General features: G+C 41.9%; 1 protein-coding gene and 1 long non-coding RNA gene across 13 annotated transcripts in view; one reads left to right on the top strand and one right to left on the bottom strand.

Moving 5' to 3' along the window:
* The window catches only part of PARD3 (par-3 family cell polarity regulator), a 445998-nt gene that overhangs the window by 299735 nt on the left and 125393 nt on the right, over positions 1-20870 (bottom strand). The window lies entirely within an intron of this gene.
* LOC308191229 overlaps positions 1-20870 on the top strand; it is a 77227-nt gene that overhangs the window by 2455 nt on the left and 53902 nt on the right. Inside the window, exon 2 of the long non-coding RNA XR_013947819.1 lies at positions 49-20870. This exon is cut by the window's right edge and continues 53902 nt beyond it. This is a non-coding gene — a long non-coding RNA (uncharacterized lncRNA). The remainder of the gene's footprint in view (positions 1-48) is intronic.

Genomic DNA, 20870 nt, shown 5'->3' with positions numbered 1-20870 from the left:
TGAGCACTAATTTCTGCTTTCTCCAACACATTTTGCTTTTCCTCAAAGGAAATTCTTCAAGGAGCAATGTAAGGAATTATCACGGCTGTGCCTCTGGAAGCCCAGAAATGCAGGACACGAGCACCAGGCCAGCTCCTGCTGCAGACTGGCCCCCGACACTCAAAGCCCACGACCCCCACGGCACACATTTATGTAGCACATCCACAGGCAGTGCCACATGAAGGAGCGTGAGATGTGCTGCATGCTCCATGTCCTGTGCATCTCCCAAACTTCCTACATAAAGCCAGCTGGGTGATCTTACCACTAAGAACACCTCCACTATCATTTCTGCAGGAACAAGACACAGAACCAAACACACACATTAAAAGATGCCAAAAGGCTACTTGGAGAGAAGCCACACCAGGAGGTCACTGCACCCACCAGGAACCACATGCATGGGAATCCGCAGCAGTAACAGCTGCTTTATGCCAGGGATGCTGCTGATTTGGCCAAGCACGTAACACAGATCACTAGACCAGCTGCTTGCAGCCTCACAGTCAATGGTAAACCTATCGTATTTTGATAGGTTTTAAATGTCAAGTTTACAAAGAGCACAGAAAACAAAGACGACTGTCTTGCCTGAAAACAACGGCATCTGCAGGGAGACAGCTTCCACATTGACTCTTTTTCTTTTATCTCTTCTTTTCTCTTCTTTAACTAAAGTTACCATAGTCACACCCAGTGTCCATTTTCAAATACAACGGACGGCGTACTGCTTTCCAGAATTATTCTGCAATGATTACATTCAGTGCATGACACCAGGGGTGCCTCCTGTTCTCCATCTTTCAATCTTAGATCTCATCATCTGCAGTGACCTGCAGAGCCCACCCTACCAGCCATTCTTATGCTGGAAATCAGCAGACAGGATGAACAAACCATACCAAAGCACGAAGAAAGCAGAAAACAGCTAAGCTGTTTAATATTAGTTCAGCTCTTTAACATATCTTCCACACAAATTTGGTGAAAATGGGAGCAATTTGGCTTGTCTGAATCCATTAGAAAAGGAAAAAAAGAAAAAGGAAAAAAAATACACTGCCAAAGACCAAATGTCATTGCAACAATAATAACAAATAATAATAGTACTAATAGTAATAGCAATATTTTAGGCCATTCTCCCCCAGCCCACTACTCCAAGGGACCTGAACCTAATGCATTAAAGAAGTGGGACTGTGGTAACAGACTACAGCAGGACGCACACTGTTTGCATTTTTCAATCACTGAACTAAAAATCTGGAACTAAGAAATAAAATGTAGTAGTAACAAACCACTTTGTTATCCTGTAACAAATTTAATAATTTGTAGGCTTAATTTAGACGGACATGTTTACATTTCTAATTATAATAGGAATGGAAAAGAGGTTTCAATACACGTCCACGCTCTTCATGAATGTAAACTGGCATAGGAAGAAACGCCAGTTTGAACAGGCTATTTCAGTCCCAAAGAAAGCCTGTACTAGTTGTTTTTGTTTGTTTTTTTAAATTGTTTCAGATATTCAGTAACACTTTCAAATATAAAGACAGGAGCTTTGTTGAGATTACAGCCTATGGAAATATTCATTTAATTTCTCCAACGTTTAGCTCCAGACTTATTTCAACTCTTTCTGAAATGGAGACCATTATGAGTTTTTCTATTGCTTTGTTCAGGCCATACCTTATTAGCCAGGTTATATGTACTCAAATAAACAAAAAGCAAGAAGAAAGATTTCTTTTCATATTGACGCATCAGCAGCAGTCTGCATTCCAACATTCATTATTACAATTTCCTTTGATTCTAAGGCAATTAAAAATTAGTAAACACATATGCAGGCTTAATTAATAGACTAGATTAAGTACTTAAATGTTAATTAACTGGATTTTTTTTTTAAATCACACCAGCAATGGTTGTTTACATTTTGATTAAATACTCATACCATATAAAACAATTCATCACTATCATACGGTGCAATTAGGTCATCCTGCTCCGCCACGAAACCAGAAATCCTCCACTTCACAAAAATCCATAGAGCTAGACACTTTGCTGTATTTTTCCCTATGACATGTAAGATTGTCAAAAACATCACTTGAATTTTACGTATTTCTAAGTGTCTCTCTAAAATTTTGGTAATATAGTGATGACTCTGATGCTGTCTCATGTGTAGGTATCAGCACCTGTAAGGACTTGAGACTTGTTTCAGCATCAGTTGGGATTACAGCTCTGTTCTCGCACCAGAAAGATGGCAACCATTGCTCTGGTTTTCATATCCTCTGCACACTCCTGTCCACTCTTTCTAACATGAAGTAAAACTGAGATCACTTATCTTTTTGAATGATTAAGAGCTATTTTAAATACGTTTTCTCCTCGCCGGAAGGATGCTTATCAGATAATTTCACAGAAGGACATTCCCAATTTGTTCTACTGTTCAGAGGCCCGTTGCTCTGCAGTTGATCTGTTGAGGAACCAGACGCGTCTCAGTGCCTCTGGCTGCACTGCAGGCTTCCCCTGCTAGCCCATACAACGATATCCAGATGTGGCCTCACACAGCTCACTGTGTAAGCTTACAGCTTACTTACACAGCTGCTGTGCTCTCCTCAAGTGTGTGTTACACATCTTCTCCTACAGGATGGCCCTTCGTATGCAAAACTGCCTTTCACACAAGTGATTGTGTTTCTGCTTCCAGCAGAGAGCAGCGGAGGTGCTCACCTCCAAGGCATTCCAGAGGACGGGTGCAGCTCCATGCCCACCTCCGGCCGGGCAAGGATGCTGGTTCTCGCTTCACGCTTAGCACCAAGAAGATCTCAGTTCTAATAACTGAACTAAATAACTTTCATAGGAAAATTTGGATCTTGAAGAGAGAGATTTTGATGGTCCAAATGAAATTCTACAATCTAACTTGGCCTTCCAATATATCTCTTGCTAAAATAGTTCCTTCAAGCTTTTCCTAAAAATTGATGCCAGAGGGTTACACCGAGCCCTGTCCAGCAGTCCCCAAGAACAGGTCTCTTTCGCACACACCTTTAGACAGCAACCTGATCTGCTCATGTGGGAGCAGTGCCGTATACTTTCGGACGTGCTGTATGTAGAAATTGGACATGGAGAAGGCTGACAGAAAATATAACCAAGAGCATCACCGGCAACCTGTCCTCCTCGGCCTAAAACTTCTCCAGAAGTCATGAACTCTTAAGCAAAGCCGTACCACGTAACTGACCACACACTTCCTTTGCAATGAGCACAACTGAAGAACACTCAAGAGACTGCCAGCAAATGTCTAGAGAAACTCTGCAGAATTGGCAATAGCCGTGTGTAACCCAAAGCGGTCAGCATGGGCTGCTACTCAGTCCTACAGTGCTACGGTGCAGAACCGAAGTACTCGTTTACTGCTCTTGCCCAGCAGGAAATCAAATTTCAGCTCAGGCTCCAAAGTGTCCTGAAGTACAAGTTGCTGCACGTGTGAATGAACAGATAAGTACAAGAGTGAAAAAAAAAAAAAATTGGGAAAAAAATTAACAAAGTAGTAGCTAATTATTATTAAGATGCCAAATAATTTATATATGAAATCAATTTGTAGGCTTTCTGATGGCTGAACTGACTTTAATGACACCATGGCATACCTAAATATTTATTTTTCCTTGAGCTTCACTTTTCTACATGGCTTATTAAAAACCCATTTAAATATAACTACTGCATCAACAAACTGGTAAGAGGAAATATGGAAAAAAGGGACATTTTAACAAATAAGGCACCGCTGCCCACAGACATAAAATAGGATCAATTAGAAAAAGGAGGCATCCTGTGTTATACCTCCAACCTGAGACCTGCACCCCCTCAGCACTGACTTAGAGATCACCCAATATTTCAAAAGAAGAAAAAAGGCAAGCGCAGTTTAAATTTTAGATGAACTAACACAAAACATAAGTCTTTGTAATTTCAATAAAGTCTTTACCTGTCCTAATCAACTTCAGTCAGAAGTCAGAACTAGCTTTCAATAACAACTTTTCAAAGTAGTTTAGCTAGAAGGGAGCAAAACAACTGATATTCCTTTAATAGCTTTATTGCATTATTGCTTCTGAAAAAAAATATGAAAGCCATTTCAAGGGTCACATTCTGCTACCAAATTAACACTTTGTGTTAGATCTTATGTGACTTACACAGAAGTGTAAGCTCATATAGAGTAATCACAACTGGAAGGAACCTCTGTAGGTCACCTAGTCCAAACCCCAGCTCCAATTAAGGTCAGCATGAGGAGGTTGTTTGGGCTCACGTCCAGTCAGGTTTTGAATATCGCCAAAGACAGAGACTTCACAACCTCCTTAGGCAACCTTTCCCGGTATTTGACCGCCCTTGCTTTTAGGATATTTTTTTCCTTGCACTGCACTGAGTCTTCTTCTGTTGCAATTCGTGTCTGCTGCCTCTTGCACTGCTCCTGCACGCCTCTGGGAGAAGTCCGGCTGCCTCTTCTCTGTACCTGACACAGAGCAGTTACAGACAATGCTGCGTGCACAGCAAACAGCACCCCTGAAGGCCTAAGGCCTTCCTAAGGCTGAACCCCAGGTCTCAGCCTCCATTTCCATGGGATGTCCCCCAGTCCCCTAAACCATCCTGGTGGCCCCTGGCTGGGCCAGCATAGAAATGCCTTTCTTGTACTGGGGAAGCCAAAACACTGCAGAAGCAGAGCGAAGTAGCTACTTCCCTCAACCTGCTGGCCATATGGTTGCTAATAATAGCCCCGGATGGAGCTGGTCTTCATCACAAGGCTGTCCACCAGGTCTGTTCCTATGCAGCCAGTGGGCCCCCAGCCTACACTGCTCTATGGGGTGTTTACAGCCCAGGTGCAGGACTCCACATTTGCCTTTGCTGAACATATTCTGCCCCCCCAAAAGCCCCTGATATAAAATAATCACAGCTGGAAAACATATCACAGATCTGACTGAAAGTCATTCTCAAATCTGCTGACTAAGCAAACACCCTTCCCTTTCGAAGCTCAACATAAAATACCAAGTTAAATCATATTTGCAAGATCAGAACTCATCTATTAATTCAAAGAACACTTTAATTGTACAGATATTTTAAGAATCTGCTGCTTTCATAATTCTTTAAGAAACGATTCTGAAGTAAATATACAAGCTTTTTATTAAAACATTGCTTTTGATTATTCATTTCCTACAGCACTTTGATCTGAGAAATTCTAGAAGCAATATTAAATTGCAATCTAATCTTCTCCCAGTAGGAATTAAATACAGTTTTAGTTACTATACTGTAATTTACTAGACTATTTTTAAAATATATTAGTTTGAGATGACATATTTTTAAAAGACTTTTCCTCCCTTCTCTCCCGTATTGCTGAGCAACAGACTGAAAGCAAGCATGACTGTGGCACCCTGGAAAGCACACTGTGTCTGTTCCGACTGAATTGCCCTCTGCTCGACCTCCATGCTGAGGTACAGACCAAGAAACAAGACAAGAATTGGGCAGCGTTAGAAGTATTACGGGGACAATTAGAGGTAGATGCCGCTGAGCTTCCTGTCAAGTTGGCTGGATGTGCTTTTTCATGACCTCAGGCCTTGAATACACCAGATATACCATGATGTGCTCAATGAGCACCAAGCCGCCAGCCCCGGTGTGTGGCCTGCCAGCCAAGCACATACAGAGCATGCACAAACTCAGTCCTCTGCAAGGCCCTTCTGGGCTGCTCACCTGGCCAAACTACGGCGTGGGCACAGCAAGCCCAACGCCACAGCTGTAGCAGCCCTAGAACCCAGCAGCCCTGCCCCAAATGGCCAGAAGGCATTCAAGGCAAAAAGAAACGCCAGAAGCAGTCTGTGTGTCACGAAGCTGACGCACGCTGGGAGAAGATGACGTATGCAGGGTGTTTTTTCGGTAGGTGTGAAGTGAATGCTCCAGTTCGTTGCTTTAGCTCATGCTCCTGAGAGCTGTGTTCCTGCTGTTCTCTTTCAGCACGCTAAGGAAGGCTCCCAACCAGTAAGAACTGGCTACCAGCCCAGCCTTCCCCAGGGAACACTGATCCCCACCGGTACCAGCTGCCCTGGCAAAAGAGCAAGCGGTGCCATCAGTGCACTGACCTCCAGGAAGACGGGTGCAGCCACACAAAAGCCCAAAGGCAGAAACCCTACAGGTGCATCGCGCTGCCAAAGCAAGTGATCCGAGTGAGATTTTGGGGGAAAGAAATTCCTGAGCCTGTAACTAAAAACAAAACTACTTCTAGAATGAGAGTGTAAGAATAGAGAAAAATATTTTCATTTCTTTTAAACAACCTTTATTTTTTGTTTGACGATTCTCAGCAAAAAATGAAGATATTACAATTGGACAGAAGAAAACTGAAGTTTTCTTCAGTTGCTGCAGTCCCTCCGCACAGCAGACACCAAAACGGTTAAATCAATGCTCAGCTGGGATATGAGAACAGCTGGGGAAACTGCCCTACATTAGAAAGCTTTTCAATCGTGTTTTTTGTTGTTGTTTGTTTTTGGTTTTTTATCATAGGGCTTTTATACTGGATTGTTTCTTCACCGACTTGTCCCTTGAAAGCACATAGAATACAGTGCTATCCTGTTATTTTCTTAAATCTTCAATTTATACAAAAAAGATTTCTTCCAAAATCCCTTTGTACAAACAGACCTCTTACACTAGGCTAAGGACATACCCTGCAAAACTACCACAGCATATGATTCGCCATCGTATCTCTTTAGCTCATTTTGAAAAGAAATAGGGAAAAAATAGATCTATTCTGCTTTTAAAGAGGAGTGCAAAGAAAACATGGTATCAGAAGAGAGTGCATTATGCATGGAAAGCAGCAGGTACGCATCTGAGCACTTGAATAAACCAATTTCATCTCCTCCATTTTTGCTCCCTCAGCACTAATTTATGCGAACTACACTCAGGACAATGTTCTTAATATTACTTTGGAAGCAATTTTACATTTTATTAGAGTGCACTATAAAATTCTCCCTCCTCTTTTAAGAGGGCAAGGCTCGAAAAGATACCCAGACTGTTCCCCATTCAGCTGAGCCTGTGAGGATGGGATGACTCCGCAGGTCAGCAGACTTCCAAGTCAACAGTGTGGGCCACGGAGGAGTTTTGTGTTTTATTTCTGACACAGAGGTCAGCAGTTAAACAGTGACGCTATGCAGTAAGTAATCCAGACACTGGGGTTATTAGAGGGGCTGGTGTTGCACAGCAAGATATATTGCTGAAATAAAGATGTATTAAATCTTAACGGTTGTCTCATCTGTCATTGGGAGCTGCAGCCCTTGAGTACCAAGGAAAAAATGGCTTCAGAAACTTCCAAAAATACCAAAGGCTTTCAATTTCTCTGTTACGGGATCAAAACAGCAGCACTGAAAAATCTAAGATTTTAATTTCAGCTGAGGTACAAAAAGGTATCTGGTTAGTTAAGGCACAGTCAAATCTTCGCAAGCTTATTAAACTTCAAGAAAATACATTTTGTAAAATACAGCTCTTAATTTTTAGAGTATGTGCTGTTCAGTGTAATTTGCATGCAAAAGCCAGGAGAATGTGATTAAAAATACCCATCTAGAGACACAGATGAAAAACTTCAAACATTTTCTGATTCCCTTCTGTTCCACTCATTATTTCAATACCTCACTACAACAAAGGAATAGATAACACTTGTCCTTGACATTAGCCTAAATTATCTTCAGTGTGCAATACAATACCTATTAAATAAGGCTTATTTTAAATCAACGTCAAGGTCTGTTCAAAAGGTAAAACTCTATGTACCCTTTACTTTTTGTATAACACTTCCTTCTTTCCCCCCAGAAACTTTTCAGAGGCCTTAAAAAAACAAGATTGGAAAGTTTTTTTAGCTAACTTCATTATCTAGTATTTTTTAAATGACAAAGAAAGAGACATTTATTTCTGGCATTTTAAAATAACAATAACGATGTTCTTCATTTTATGCATAATGGCAAAAATAATCAGCACATTAGTCAATAACTCTTGTCTCCCTTTCTTTAAGTGAGGTTCTAAAAAAATCTTTAATGCAAACGACTGACTGTTCCCCCATGACTAACTTTTTATATTATTTTTAAATGTAACAACGGTGAAAGCAATGCAACAACCTGCAGCCCACTAGGACCACCCTTACAGATCAGCATGCAATGCTCTGCCAGCAGCTATGTGCACTCCGCCGGAGAGGGGCTGATGGTAAGCAGCACGCAACGGGAAAGAGGCAGAGGTTGGCCATTCATTCCTGTGGCATCCCAGGCTTGACTCGCCTGGATTATTACATGAACGTAGGCCAGACAAAGAGCTCTGCTCTTAAGCAGAAGACACCCATTAGATGACATTTGGTAGTGCAGAAAGGGAGAGAATCCCCGAACTGTTGTAGTACAGTTCTTGCTAAGTGCCTCTCAGCTTTCTACAACTGACAGGATTATAATAATCTCTGTATGAAGAAAAAATATCCTGGTGCATCCCCACCCAGCAGTATATCTGCCCACCATACACTGTAATCTGTAGGGACTGTGTTTGTTTCACACAAAACACCCAGAAGTTAAACGATGCAGTACCTGATCCCCAGGGACTTTTACTAAAACCTAGTCTCCCAATGCCAAAATCATTTTCAAAACGATCTGGGGCCAGATTTTGAACAATAATCAGCGCACTGGGTTGCAGAAAGGCACCTCACTTACTTACACCCTATAAAATCATTAGGAATTAGATTCCAAGATATTTTTGAAAGTCTGCTTTTAAAGGCTGCCTGGTGGCTTTTCAAATCTGACCTCTAAATGCTTATGAAAACAAACACGAGCAGAAATAAATGCAGCAAGAAGAAATGAAGATAAACATCTGAAGACCTCAGAAGAAATCTAGCCGGTTAATACCATCACATCCAATATCAAAACACAACTGCTGGAAGCCAAGTGCTTTTGTCTCTGTGAAACACAGGAGTGAATAGTAAAGGAGACCCCCAACATTACTCTAACGATGCTTTGCATCAGTCTGTGATTCTTGATTACTTGGCACAGAACACGCCACTGCCTTACAGTGCTCTGTTTATGTAGGGATGCGTTATAACCAAAGAGAGAGGAACACAGGCAGTTGGCTGGGACTTTACTCCTAAATCATTCAGTGTGAAATCTTCAGAGACCCCAGACTCAATTTTCAGAAGTCATTTTGGAAATTAATTCCCTAAATCACTGAGGAAATTGGACCTGATGCACCTATATCACCTACATGAACCTGAGAAACATTTTTAAAAAGAAATACCCAAGATAAATTACATTTGTATGTGTAATCATTTCAAGCTACCAAACTTGGGAACACTGTACCATTATTACACTTTAGCTTGATTCCCCCCATACAGATGAATGCATTTTCCAACACATAATACAAGTAAGTCGCCCAGACTGTGGAAGGAGATGCAAGCATTACCAAAACCCGTCAGTGTCAACCTGCATATAAGGGCTTCACAGAAAACTTCAGAAGAGATATCTTCCATTCGTTAGCTGTTCTAATTTCTCCCTGTCTCCTCTCCTCTCTTTCTTCTCTTTTCTCTCTTAGAAAAATTAAGGTTATAAGAAGCTGGCACTCCATACCAGGGCATCAGGCCTGCCTCTGTTTGAAGTGCCTATATTATATTTCATAGTGAATTCAAATATTGTTGTAAGGTTATTAAAATCATTCATGATTTTATCTATGCCAAATGGATCATTACACTGTCAACACTTATCTTTATTATGCAAAAATATGCAGAACTTAACATCTTTTGTTGAGCTGGCAAAACAGTACATTCAGTAGTAACTCTATTTTTCATTAAATTTTGCACAAGGTTAAAGCGTGTGTGGAATCAGATTACCAAAGGTTCCATTCAGAAACATCACACAGAACAAGCACTTTCACTCGTGCAGTAGAAGATTATTTATCTTAAACCTACAAACACATTAATACTTCTGACCAGTGCTCACTGAATTAATAGTGTTCCAACTCCTTGATAGTTCCCTTTAATTTTTACTATGATATGTTCAAAAAAAGCCCCTATGAACTATACCTCCAGTGCTCTTAGGGAATAATTCCCCTGTATGAATACATATATTCCCTTGTAGAGATAAATACAGCAATTGTTTAGATTTATGAACTGACAACTATACCTTTAGTTACTGAAAATAAAATCAGCTGTTGAAAAGGGGAAAAAAAATCTCAGAGAAAGAAGAATACAGGGAGCCAAAAGGCGGAGAGAAAAAAGCGGATGCCAAGGGCTGGCCATATTGCAAAGGAATATTACAACAGTTTGAGATTTGATTTGGTCACTATGGGATCTTCAGTTCACCCAGAACTGCTGCGTTAGACAAGGAATGAATTTAGTCCCAATTTTCTTTGCGTTTCAAACATGGCTGCTTTTTACAGAAACCAAATCTTTCAGAACCCAACGTTTGCTTTCAAACACCCTTAAATTTGAGGACCCAGCAAAAAACAAAGTTACTTTTCTTGTTCAGTAGCTGGGAGAGGCTATCTAAGTCCTTGAAAATCAGCACGTTTGGGAGGGCTTTGTTGCCGAATTTCATTTCTCAGCAAATTATACTGAAAAATACAATCAAAGGAGCGCTCACTCTGCTTCTGTGCTTATAGCAGAGATATTTTATTAAGTTTATGTCCTTCTGAGTAAGATTTGGTGATTTTCTGCTGATACGCAGCTATAAAAAATACTATTTTGCTATAAAATATTTCCAGCTTGAAAAGTATTTTAAGTACAACATAGCCACAGCTGAAAGCAGCTTGAGGATGCTTGTTATCCCTTGCAAGGGACAAGCGAGCAAGGCCAGCTCTGGCAGGATGGGGAGAAGAGCTGGGGGCAGAAGGAGGAAGAATATTAACCCCACAGAGGCTTAGTGCCACTATGCTAACTGCCTGTGCATTTCTCTTCTCTACACTGCCAAAACCCATTTTTTGTGTCTCACCCCATAGGTCCCTTCCCTGTGCCTTCCCCCTGCTATGCCACTTCCTTCCTCCCACTCCTCAGCCTCGTGTTGGGTAGGGCAGAGCTCCTGCGGCGTGCCCAGAGAGCTCCGTCCGTGTTGCTCGACAAATCAAGGACAGAGATCTCACTAAGAGTTCATGTGAAATTCAATGTTATATTAAACAAACAAACAAAAACCCCTCACTATTTCTGTATGCCTTTTCACCTTGCTCATTTCTTTTTCTTTTTTGTGTTTTGGTTGGTTGGTTGGTTGGTTGGTTGGTTGGTTTTTCAAGCGTTCTTCTGTGCACACTTCACAATTCTGTTTGATGAAATCTCTCCATAGGTTCCAAGACTACCTTGAATCTCGCCTCTCACCTTCCACTCTTCTCTAAATGTCTTCTCACGGAAACAGGAGTGAATTCAGCCTGGTTACCCCAAGCGTAAGCATCAGTTCTTGGGAAGCTCCAGCCATCTCGAAATAGATTTTCTGTCACACTGTCTCACTAAGCCTTCATTTAATTTTTAAGTCATCAAAAGAAGAAGAAAAAAAGCCATTATTTTCCTTGTATTTCTCCTGCCAGATTGAATCTATGCAATTGTGTGCACTTTTGAAAACACTTTTGGGGTGCAGTTTGCAGTCTGGCACTACACAAAGCAGACACATTGCACAAGGCTTGTGCAGGTTGCTCTGTAAATTATGCTGTCATAAGTGATTAACATTTAAAAGGACTAAACAGAGGAAGCAGATAATACCTCCAAGATCTGTTTTTAATTAAAACATCCCAGTAATTAATATTAAAAGGAAAAGACTGAAAATGAGAGACAGCATAGCTTCTGAACAGAACACTTTCTCATTAGGGGTCACCTTTTCCAGCGTGAAATACCACTGTTAGATTACCTGCCTCACTGGAGACCATTCACTTATTAAAACAATTCTGCCCACATAAATACAAAAAATACACATTTAATCAGAAATATTTATGCATTCACTATTTTTCAAGCATCCTTGCTTGAAGATGGTCTTACCCCTCATCGAAAGCCAGCCTTATTTCCCAGTCTCTGTGCCTAATTGTTGTATCCCAAATGATTTCTCTACTTTCCAAAATAATTACCAAACATTATATCATCTCTGCTAAAACAGTAAAAGGGCATCAACATTCAACCCCATAAGTAGCTAAAATGAATAGCGCATACCAGGGAAGTCTAATGCATATAGCCTTTGCACATAAATCAAACCGTCTTACACATTCTGACAGCTCCATCTAGCCACAGCTACACAAAAGTAACTTTATCCCCAGCAGAGTGAATTAATTTACATTCAGCACATACCAGCAATTACAAAAACTCTTGTGGTCAAAAGTGTCATTTCCAGAATGCCTTTGCTATTGTTTAACTATTAGATTAATGTTTTCACAATCATATCGGTGCTTCAGGTTACTTGGGTTTCATAGAAACGTAGGATCAGAAAAGTCCCGTTTTTAAAGGTCCCAAAATTAGAGCATCTGGATAATGTCTGGAACAGATGCTGGGATCAGAACTTGGCAGGAATTCATGAGATAGGAACCTCAAATGTTCCTGTGGAGAACACAGAGCAGAATGGAGCACAACGTGAAAACCCAAAGCTTAAAATGACAGAGTGGGAGAAAGGAGACACGCAAGACGTGCGCACGGCTGACGGAACAGATGAGCAAGAATAAGAGCAAACCCGTCAGCTGCCAGAAGCAGCGGGAAGGGAGGTGAAGGCTCCTCCTTGTGAAGCTCCAGCACCCCCAGTTTACAACCTGCAGCATATTGACCAGCCTCTGGCCAACTTGGAACCTACAGTCGGTTTGCACAGATCGCATGGTCAGTGAGGAGGGTAAACAGCAAAAGATAGATCATTTTTCTCTGTTTTTTCCTTTTCCATCCATCACTGACAGCTCAAATGATCTGAAATTCACCTTTTTGTGTGTACTGGGGCATTGCATCCACTAGTAAAATAATACATGTCTTTCACTGGAAAACATTGGTGCTAACTAGCTCCAGATATACAGCTCTAAGTAATTTTTATTCATTATATAAATATATTCCTATTATGTTCATCACATAAATATACTCATTATATATATATAAACAATTTGAGGAAATGAGCTCTCATTTCATTCCACATTCTTCTTATTGTCCGAAATGTGAAACACTGTTGACTTGGCTGGTGTAAATATCAGGCTCAGTAAAAGTGACTGGAGTACCTGAAACACAGAACGGCTGTAACACCCTCAGAGTTCAGAAAACACTCTTCTTTAAAGCAGAAACCCCCGGGGAGGAGGGGGTAGAGTCTCAACTATGGTTTGCTCAGGCATAACTAACTGACTAAGTATGTCTAACTTCAGGCATACTTGCTTGAAAGCCCTGGCCTACTCCTGTATCCTGTTAAGGGAGTAAGTACTAGGTAGTGTGCCTCACTATCATATTACGCGATTCCTTATGAGAAGTGACAATTGGCTAAAAAAGGAAGCTTTTCAGTTTTTCAGTTGTAGCTAATACAATTTACAGATCACTGATAAAGCATTTTCTCCTTAAGCTGATCTAAATCAAAATTTTAAATGCTTGCTAGTTTACTTGGAGCATTTGAGGTTCAAATCCTACTCTAAGCCCCCTAAAACTCCAAATGATAAATCCTCAAGTTTCAAATTTGTAATAGTTCCATTTTCTACATAATTCCAGAATAACTAATGCGGAAGAAAAGGCGATTACTCCTCAAAGGTGGACGTGTGCAACTGCCTAAAAATGCAAACAAGAACTGTAAATCTGCCAAGCTGCTTTTCTTCTACCAGGACACGCATGGGTGGATAGCCCCAGCTAACGGTACCACATGGCCACAGGATTCAAAGCTCAGTCCAAAGAGGAATTTTACTAAATTCCCTCCGAAATCACACAGGAAAAAGTGCAGTTCTCCCTGCATGCCAGAGCAAAGGTTCCTTCTGTCTGGCAGAGGTAAGCGGCAGCTAACAAAAAGAGAAGAGCCAGCGAGGAGAGTCACCCCGCTGCCTCCCAGCCCAGGCTGTCACTGTCAGCACTGGCTGCCAACCACACAAGTTTCTTTTAAAACTAACCTCAATAACAAAAATTAAAAATCCATATGCAGAGAAGGAAAAAAAAATGCTTAAAATGCTAAACTTTTCCACAAACATATATCTAACATTAAGGACAAAAAAAGCAGAAACTGTGCTTTGGGTGTTATAGTACAGATATTTCGGGGGGGGAGGTGGTGGGGATGAATGGCACTGAGGGGTTTTTTGGAGGTTTTGGGCCCTGGAAAAATGCTATTGATTTTATCAGAAAGGGAAGCACCTCCTGGACTGTCTCAGACGTCCTTCCACATTCATGTGTAATGGGGAAACATGAGGAAAGGAGAAAAAGAAATCATTTCTAGAGGGGAAAGAGAAGGTACACTGCAACTGAAAGTGATTTTTTAAAAAAGTTTTCATGCCTGTCATTTCTAATTCAGCACCGACAGCTTGGCGTTGTTCGAGTTTTCTGTTGCCTCAACTGCCTGTTGATGGCGTCCTCAATACTGTTCAGAGATGAGTCAAAAATAAACACGTGTGCATGTAAGGAAAGCAGCATGTGTATAAACACAGGTCATAGCTCCATGCACCAGTAAGTGCACAGGTAATGATCTTTTTCCCAGGAAACCTGTATGTTGATGGCATTAAGAGGCAACGAAGGGCCGCAGGAGGCGGCAGCATGAGGCGGTCACGCCAAGGCGAGGGGCAGGCTTACAGAAAAGGGCCACAGGAGCACGAGGCCACAGGGCCGGCCTGGAAGGCCTGGCAGGCCTGGGCAGCCATGCCAGAGCTGGTGTTAAAAGTGTTCACCGACTCCTGTTGACACCCGCTGCCAGCAAGGAGAAGATGACAGGGCTACATCTCAGAGCCAGCAATTACAAAGCAGGCCTCCCCCTTCACGGTGGGATTCACCAGTCATCAATTTGTAGATGAAATCCGGGGAATGACTTGTGCTGAAGACCAAGAACAATAAATATTTCTTCTGAGACCACTTAATCCTGCCCCATGAAAAAAGGCCTGTGGCTCCTCCACCCTCACTCCCTGCCTCCCTCAGAAAGCTGCCATGCTCGTATCTGCTTTTGTTCCCTCTTTGTCTGTTTTGTTGCACCGAAGGAAGCTGAATTTATGAGTTTGTGATGTTTATTTTGGGTTTGTTATCAGCTATATTCCTTCAGTTATAATTTAGCAACTGTATATTGAAGACATCCAGGTGGATCCCATCAAGGTGGTGGTATGTGAAGCGTCCTCTGAGAAGACAACTGAGCATGATCACTTTTGTTGTCCGAAACTCCCACAAAATAAAATCTAGCTCCACTTTGGGCTCTGTATGTGCTAGTTCTACCCTATGCCCATCCCTAAGACTCAAGACTCAGTAAAGGGGCTCCCTTGAGTATTCGAACGCCTTCAGCTGGGGAGCACCAGGTGAAGCTACTTACAACCTGTAAAGGAAACACTGGTGCTGGTGTTAATCCACTGCAGAGCTGAAAGCACCAGGTGCTCAAGAGTACAAGTATTTTTAAGAACTTAATTCAATATTTTGCACTGCTCTTATGAGCAAGAATGCAGCGCGGATCCTGACACAACACACCTGAAGTAACAAGGGCTCAGTGCTTTCCAGAACAGGCCTGGGGTCTGTGGTACGGGCAGGCACATGCCCTACCTCCTCGTGCACTCCTGAGAACGGAAGGACACGTAAGGTTTGTCCCAGAGGGGCTCAGGAAGAGGTTGCCCCCCTTAGCTTTTTGCACAGAAGTGAAAAAGCACAGGGAAGGGTGGGTGAAGAAATGCAAAGCACACTCATCTTTTGAGAGCACGGAACCACTTGGATCAGTCTCCAAGCCAAAAACAACTTTTGAGGCCTGTGAGCAAAAGCAATAAACAGCTCAATACAGCCTGCTCTAAATATTGCACTGGAAGTTCATTAGAATCTAATTTACACTTTGCTGATCCTTATAAATTCCACTTAAAACCAAAGTACTTTTCCATACAACTTCCAGCAAACATTTCACAGGAGAAAGCCCTGTATATTACTTTTTGTGTTCAGATGCAAGCCTAAGGTTATTGTAGAACATTTTCTTGTGTACAAAGCAAAATTCTATGAAATAATGCTACATCAGAAGAGCCACAATAATTAAGAATATTTAACAGCCCACTTGCCACATATACTTTATAATTCAAAAAGCTGAAAAAAGATGGTTCAGCTAAAGCACTCAAGCTGTAATTAATTCTCATCAAAACACATGCTCAACCTGCATTTTTTACTTTATATCATCAAACTAAGAAAGGTTATTGCTTTTCTTAATTGGTTCTTGAAACGTCCAGTGTATCTTATATGCAAGCACGTCAGGTATAAACAGCTCAAATCTAGCTGGTAGAGACTAGTGTCTTCTAATTTTCTCTTGCATGATTCGCATGCAGAGTACACACAGACAAGGGAACAGACACAATCATAAGTGTTGACAAAAGGCTCTTGATGGTGAAACCTGAGGGGATGCTTCTGCTTCCCCTTCCTCTAATCCCTAAATGACTAACCTTAGAAAGCTTGGACCACCTCTCATTTTCTGCTTCCTTAGGTAATAAAATAATTTAAGACCAATGACTGAATTTGAGATGAAAGGCTTCTGATTAATGTATATCATCTGTCTGCTCTGCCTTCCAAAACATGGGAATTGGTTGGGTTTGAAATCCTGCAGCTGCATCCTCCACAACGACTGAAGCTGAGCACAGGACAGCTCTCCCGGAGAAGGAATGTGCAGCATGCAGCCAATGCGCAGAACAGAGACTACCAAGAAACTCTTCACTCTGAGACGGTACGTGCAATAGGCTGGCCACGAATGTTGGCTTTGGCTCCTTAGCTCTGACTGCCCAAGAGAAAGGCAGGAGGCATGTGTGTTCCTACTCTGCCGCTATTTATTTGCCAATTCCAGCAGCATGTGATCCCTTCAGAACCAAAGAAAGGTGAGATAGCCAACATCAGCAAAAGCAGGGGCATGTCAGGAGGAGAAGTGGAGGATGGCCACCTGCAGGACCAGTGACTGAAGCCTACTATTAGTAAAACAGATGTTGTTGTGAGCTCCCATCATACCTCTTTGTCAAGATTTGAACATCAAATAAGAAAATGGACACTATGCATAATTTTATTTTTTGTGTTAATTAAGTCATTTATCTGCAACAGGCATGACTACTGGTGATTACCAAATAAAGGTTTCATGTGCTTTGAAGATACAAGTTGTGACTATATTCAGGCTATACTGCTGCGCAGAGAAACAGTAATCAATCCTGCCAGAACCTGGTTGTCAATGCCAGCGAAACCCAAAGCAGTAGCATTTCACATATATTCTGTAAGATGTTTTTCTGGTACCCCAAAGTCTGGGATTTTGCAAGAATGTTAGCAGAACAGCTAGCAAGCAAAAAGCATCAAGAACTAAATTGCTTGGCATCTATTCAGCAGCCAGACGTACTTCCTACAGGCTGTGCACCAGAGCCTTCTACACACTCAGCTCCTTCCATTTAGATACTGTTAGGCAGCAGACAACTTTGCGAATTGACCTTAAGAGTCAACCATAAAACCATTGCCTGAACGTCACCTTTCAGTGATATTTTTTTCTGGAGAAGCTTTGCGTAACTTCAGACATCAAACTGGGATTCTACATTTGAGAAGCTGGTCTCATGCAACTCCAGAGAGGCGGGGGAACTCGGAGTGCCTAGCGCTCAATGGCTCGCTGCAGGGGCGGAACTCTCTCCCTCTAGCTCTGAGACACGACCGTAGAAGCTTAACTTTAGCACAAATCAGATGCCTAAAATTAGGCAGCTGAAATACCCATCTGTGTTACTCAACCACAGAAGTATTTGAGAAATGGAGAGGAGCAGATAAAAATAGAGTTCTGTAATATTCCACTAAACGAACTAAAAGAGGTACGCTTCCAATTATTAAATTATTAGATGATAATAAATATGAGAACTACCAACAAATGTCATTTACAACATATTAGAAACATTAAATCCCCAGTGCATCTGTTCAAAGAACAAGTATTACTTCAACCGTAGTAACATTACATGTTGTGCATCATCTTAACCACATGGACTAAATCAAGGAACAATTGACTAAAAGGCTGCAGAGATGTAATACATAAGACTGATGTGGCAATTAATAGTGTCCACCAGCCTCTTTCTAGACTGAGGCTACTGTTTAAAAGCTAGTCTGAAAGCAAGAAACAAAGGTTATGTATGAAGTGCTCATAAAATCATGCATTCTGTGATCCAATTTTTATTTTGAAGCAGCAGTTCAAACTGCATCAAAATGACACAAGAGGTCATTTTCATATCTTTGACTCAGCAACCTAACGAGAGTTGACTGTGCTCAAGGAATAAATGAACAGGCCGACAGAATAAAATTTGGACACTCAGACGTCTTTACTCTTGCATACATGAAAAGACTGCAGATTGTCTTGACAACTGTCCAGCTGCATTAGCCACCCAGGCAATCAGTCAAGTGTCTATTGATGTCATACAGAAGACTATGTGGAAAACCAGTGTCATTTTAATTAAAACACTGCAAGCAAGTTAGGAGAAATTCCTGTTAGAAGTACTCATAATCACCATAACCACACGCATGACATATGTACCACAGCTACTGACCGCCTGCAGGTCGTAACGTGACCTGCAGAAGTATTCAGCCTTGAGAAAGAAGCAGTCTGGACACAAGCAGAAAGCGGTAAGGGGCTGCCTGTCCCAGTTTCCCCGGAATTGTCCCCCGGGCAGCGAACAAACTGCTGGTCTGGCTGCGGAGCACTCTGCTGCATCCCCCCTCGGTGGGCTCTGCTGAGAGCCTGCCACGCTCAGCTGGAACTGCCCCTCTTGGCGTTATGGGGACGCAGCCCAGCTTCCATTTGCAAGCCATTTTAGACACAGCCTAGTAATGCAGCCGAGTATAACTCTACCTCCCTCAGCGACTAACCACTCTTACCATCCCTGTTACGCTCTGACAGTCAACCAGGAAAGAAGTTATTTTAACTAGGGCAGAGCTCTCATCACAGCTCTTTGGGAGGCATAAGGGACTGCAAAAGCGGGTGGCTGTTTAGATTTAGCATCCCAGGTCTATCCATCCTCTATTAACGGTCCATCTACTTCGTTCTTTTGAGACACGGATCTTCTCAAACGCACTGAAATCCCACGTATAGGCTGCTTTCCATTACAGACTTGCAGCCAGAAGTGTTAGACTCATTAGGTGACTGAGGTCGGACGCAGGCAGCTGGCAGTGATATGAACCAAAGCAGCATTTGGGTAGCGATTCGTTTCCCCGTGCCCTTGCCACCAGGCGAGAGATCAGGAACGCATTCTGACATTTTGCAACTGGGCAACAAGAAAACAAGCGAGCAATTAGAGGAAAGAGGCATATCCTGCATCCCTCACACACCACCGCCCAGCGAGCGCTGGGAAGGCCAGGGCTGCCTCACCGCTACGGCGCGCTGCTGACGAGGGAGCCGCATCCTGCACCCCCTGACACAGCACCGCGCGAGTCTCTGCACGCCCCCGCACATATGCCAGGTACTCCCGCAGGCTCGGGATGAATTACTCCTCATCCCCAAGTCAGGCTCCTCAGAGTTTGCAGCACGCTCAGCAGCCTTCGGGTGCCCACGCAGCTACCACTTGTTACACACCACGCTGGGCTTGGATGAGCCAGTTTTTCTACACCAGATGTCCCAGAAAGCGTATTGCACTTTTAAAGCTGCACTCCATTTCAGATTTTTCATTAGAGTTTAAATCTCATGTAACGTGGATGGAGAAAGGTTCGAACCTGTCGGAGTACAGGAAACAATATAGCACATCAGCTTTATTGTCATCACATCGCAAGTGATGGCGCCTCAACAGCAAGTGGCTGTGTGTGCTCACAAAAAGGAAAGGCTGTGGTTTTGTGTTGTGTGTGTTCTGATATCCACAAGGAATAACCAGTGCCCAGCTAACCAACAACTTGCAAGACACCACTGCAAATAAATACATTGCTTTTATTTTCCTTAAAATCATCTTAACTGGCTCTCATTCTTTTCACATCATTTCAGACGGTTAAGGTATTCTCCTCCCACTGGACAGAGAATGAACACATTACCTGTCCATATTACAGGGCTCCTGACAGCCAAATAAAACATGGTTATTACTGTCAGCACTCAAATGGAATATTCTGAACATGGCAAGAAGTTATTAGCCTGTTGTTCAGAAGACAAGTTTCTGGAAAAGGGAAGGAAGAATATTTTACTTTTCTGGTTGGGGGTTAGTTGTTAAGTTAGGTTTTTCTTTTCTTTTTTTTTTAATCCTCTTGAGGAGATGCAGGATATGAATTCTAAATCAAAATACTGGTAAATTAAATTATTTTTCCTTAGAAAAAAATATAATATTACCTTAAATTCTATATCTTAAATTATACATACTAAATCAACCAGGTAATGTCATTTCAGTGCACAGTAACTTCACAGCAAGTAAAATCTGTGATACGACAGGCATTCTCTTTAATAAAGATAAACCTAGGAGCATAGGGGCACTAAACAAAAGCAGCCACTTCACTCTTTCCTGCTGCAGTTTAAAAAAAAAAAAAAAAAACGAAACCCACCATGACTGCTGACATGTTCATATACCAGCTTTACCTATTTTAGCTAGGTTCATCTGTAATTACATAGTATTATCTACTGCACCTAATAGTTGGAAAATATAAAACCCTAATGCAACAGTGAAGAGAACAGGAAAGGGAAATTCTTTTCCAAGCGGTGGCAAAAGTGGGAAATTGAAAATCGGTGAGTTCTCATCTTTCCCAGCTTGCTACTGGGGGAGCAAGTGCACTGACAATAGTGCTTCTTATGACTTTAGTGGAGGAGAGCATC

Source organism: Anser brachyrhynchus, assembly GCF_964034855.1.
Source record: "Anser brachyrhynchus genome assembly, chromosome: 2".
NCBI lineage: Eukaryota > Metazoa > Chordata > Aves > Anseriformes > Anatidae > Anser > Anser brachyrhynchus.
This window is presented reverse-complemented; position numbering and strand designations above follow the sequence as displayed.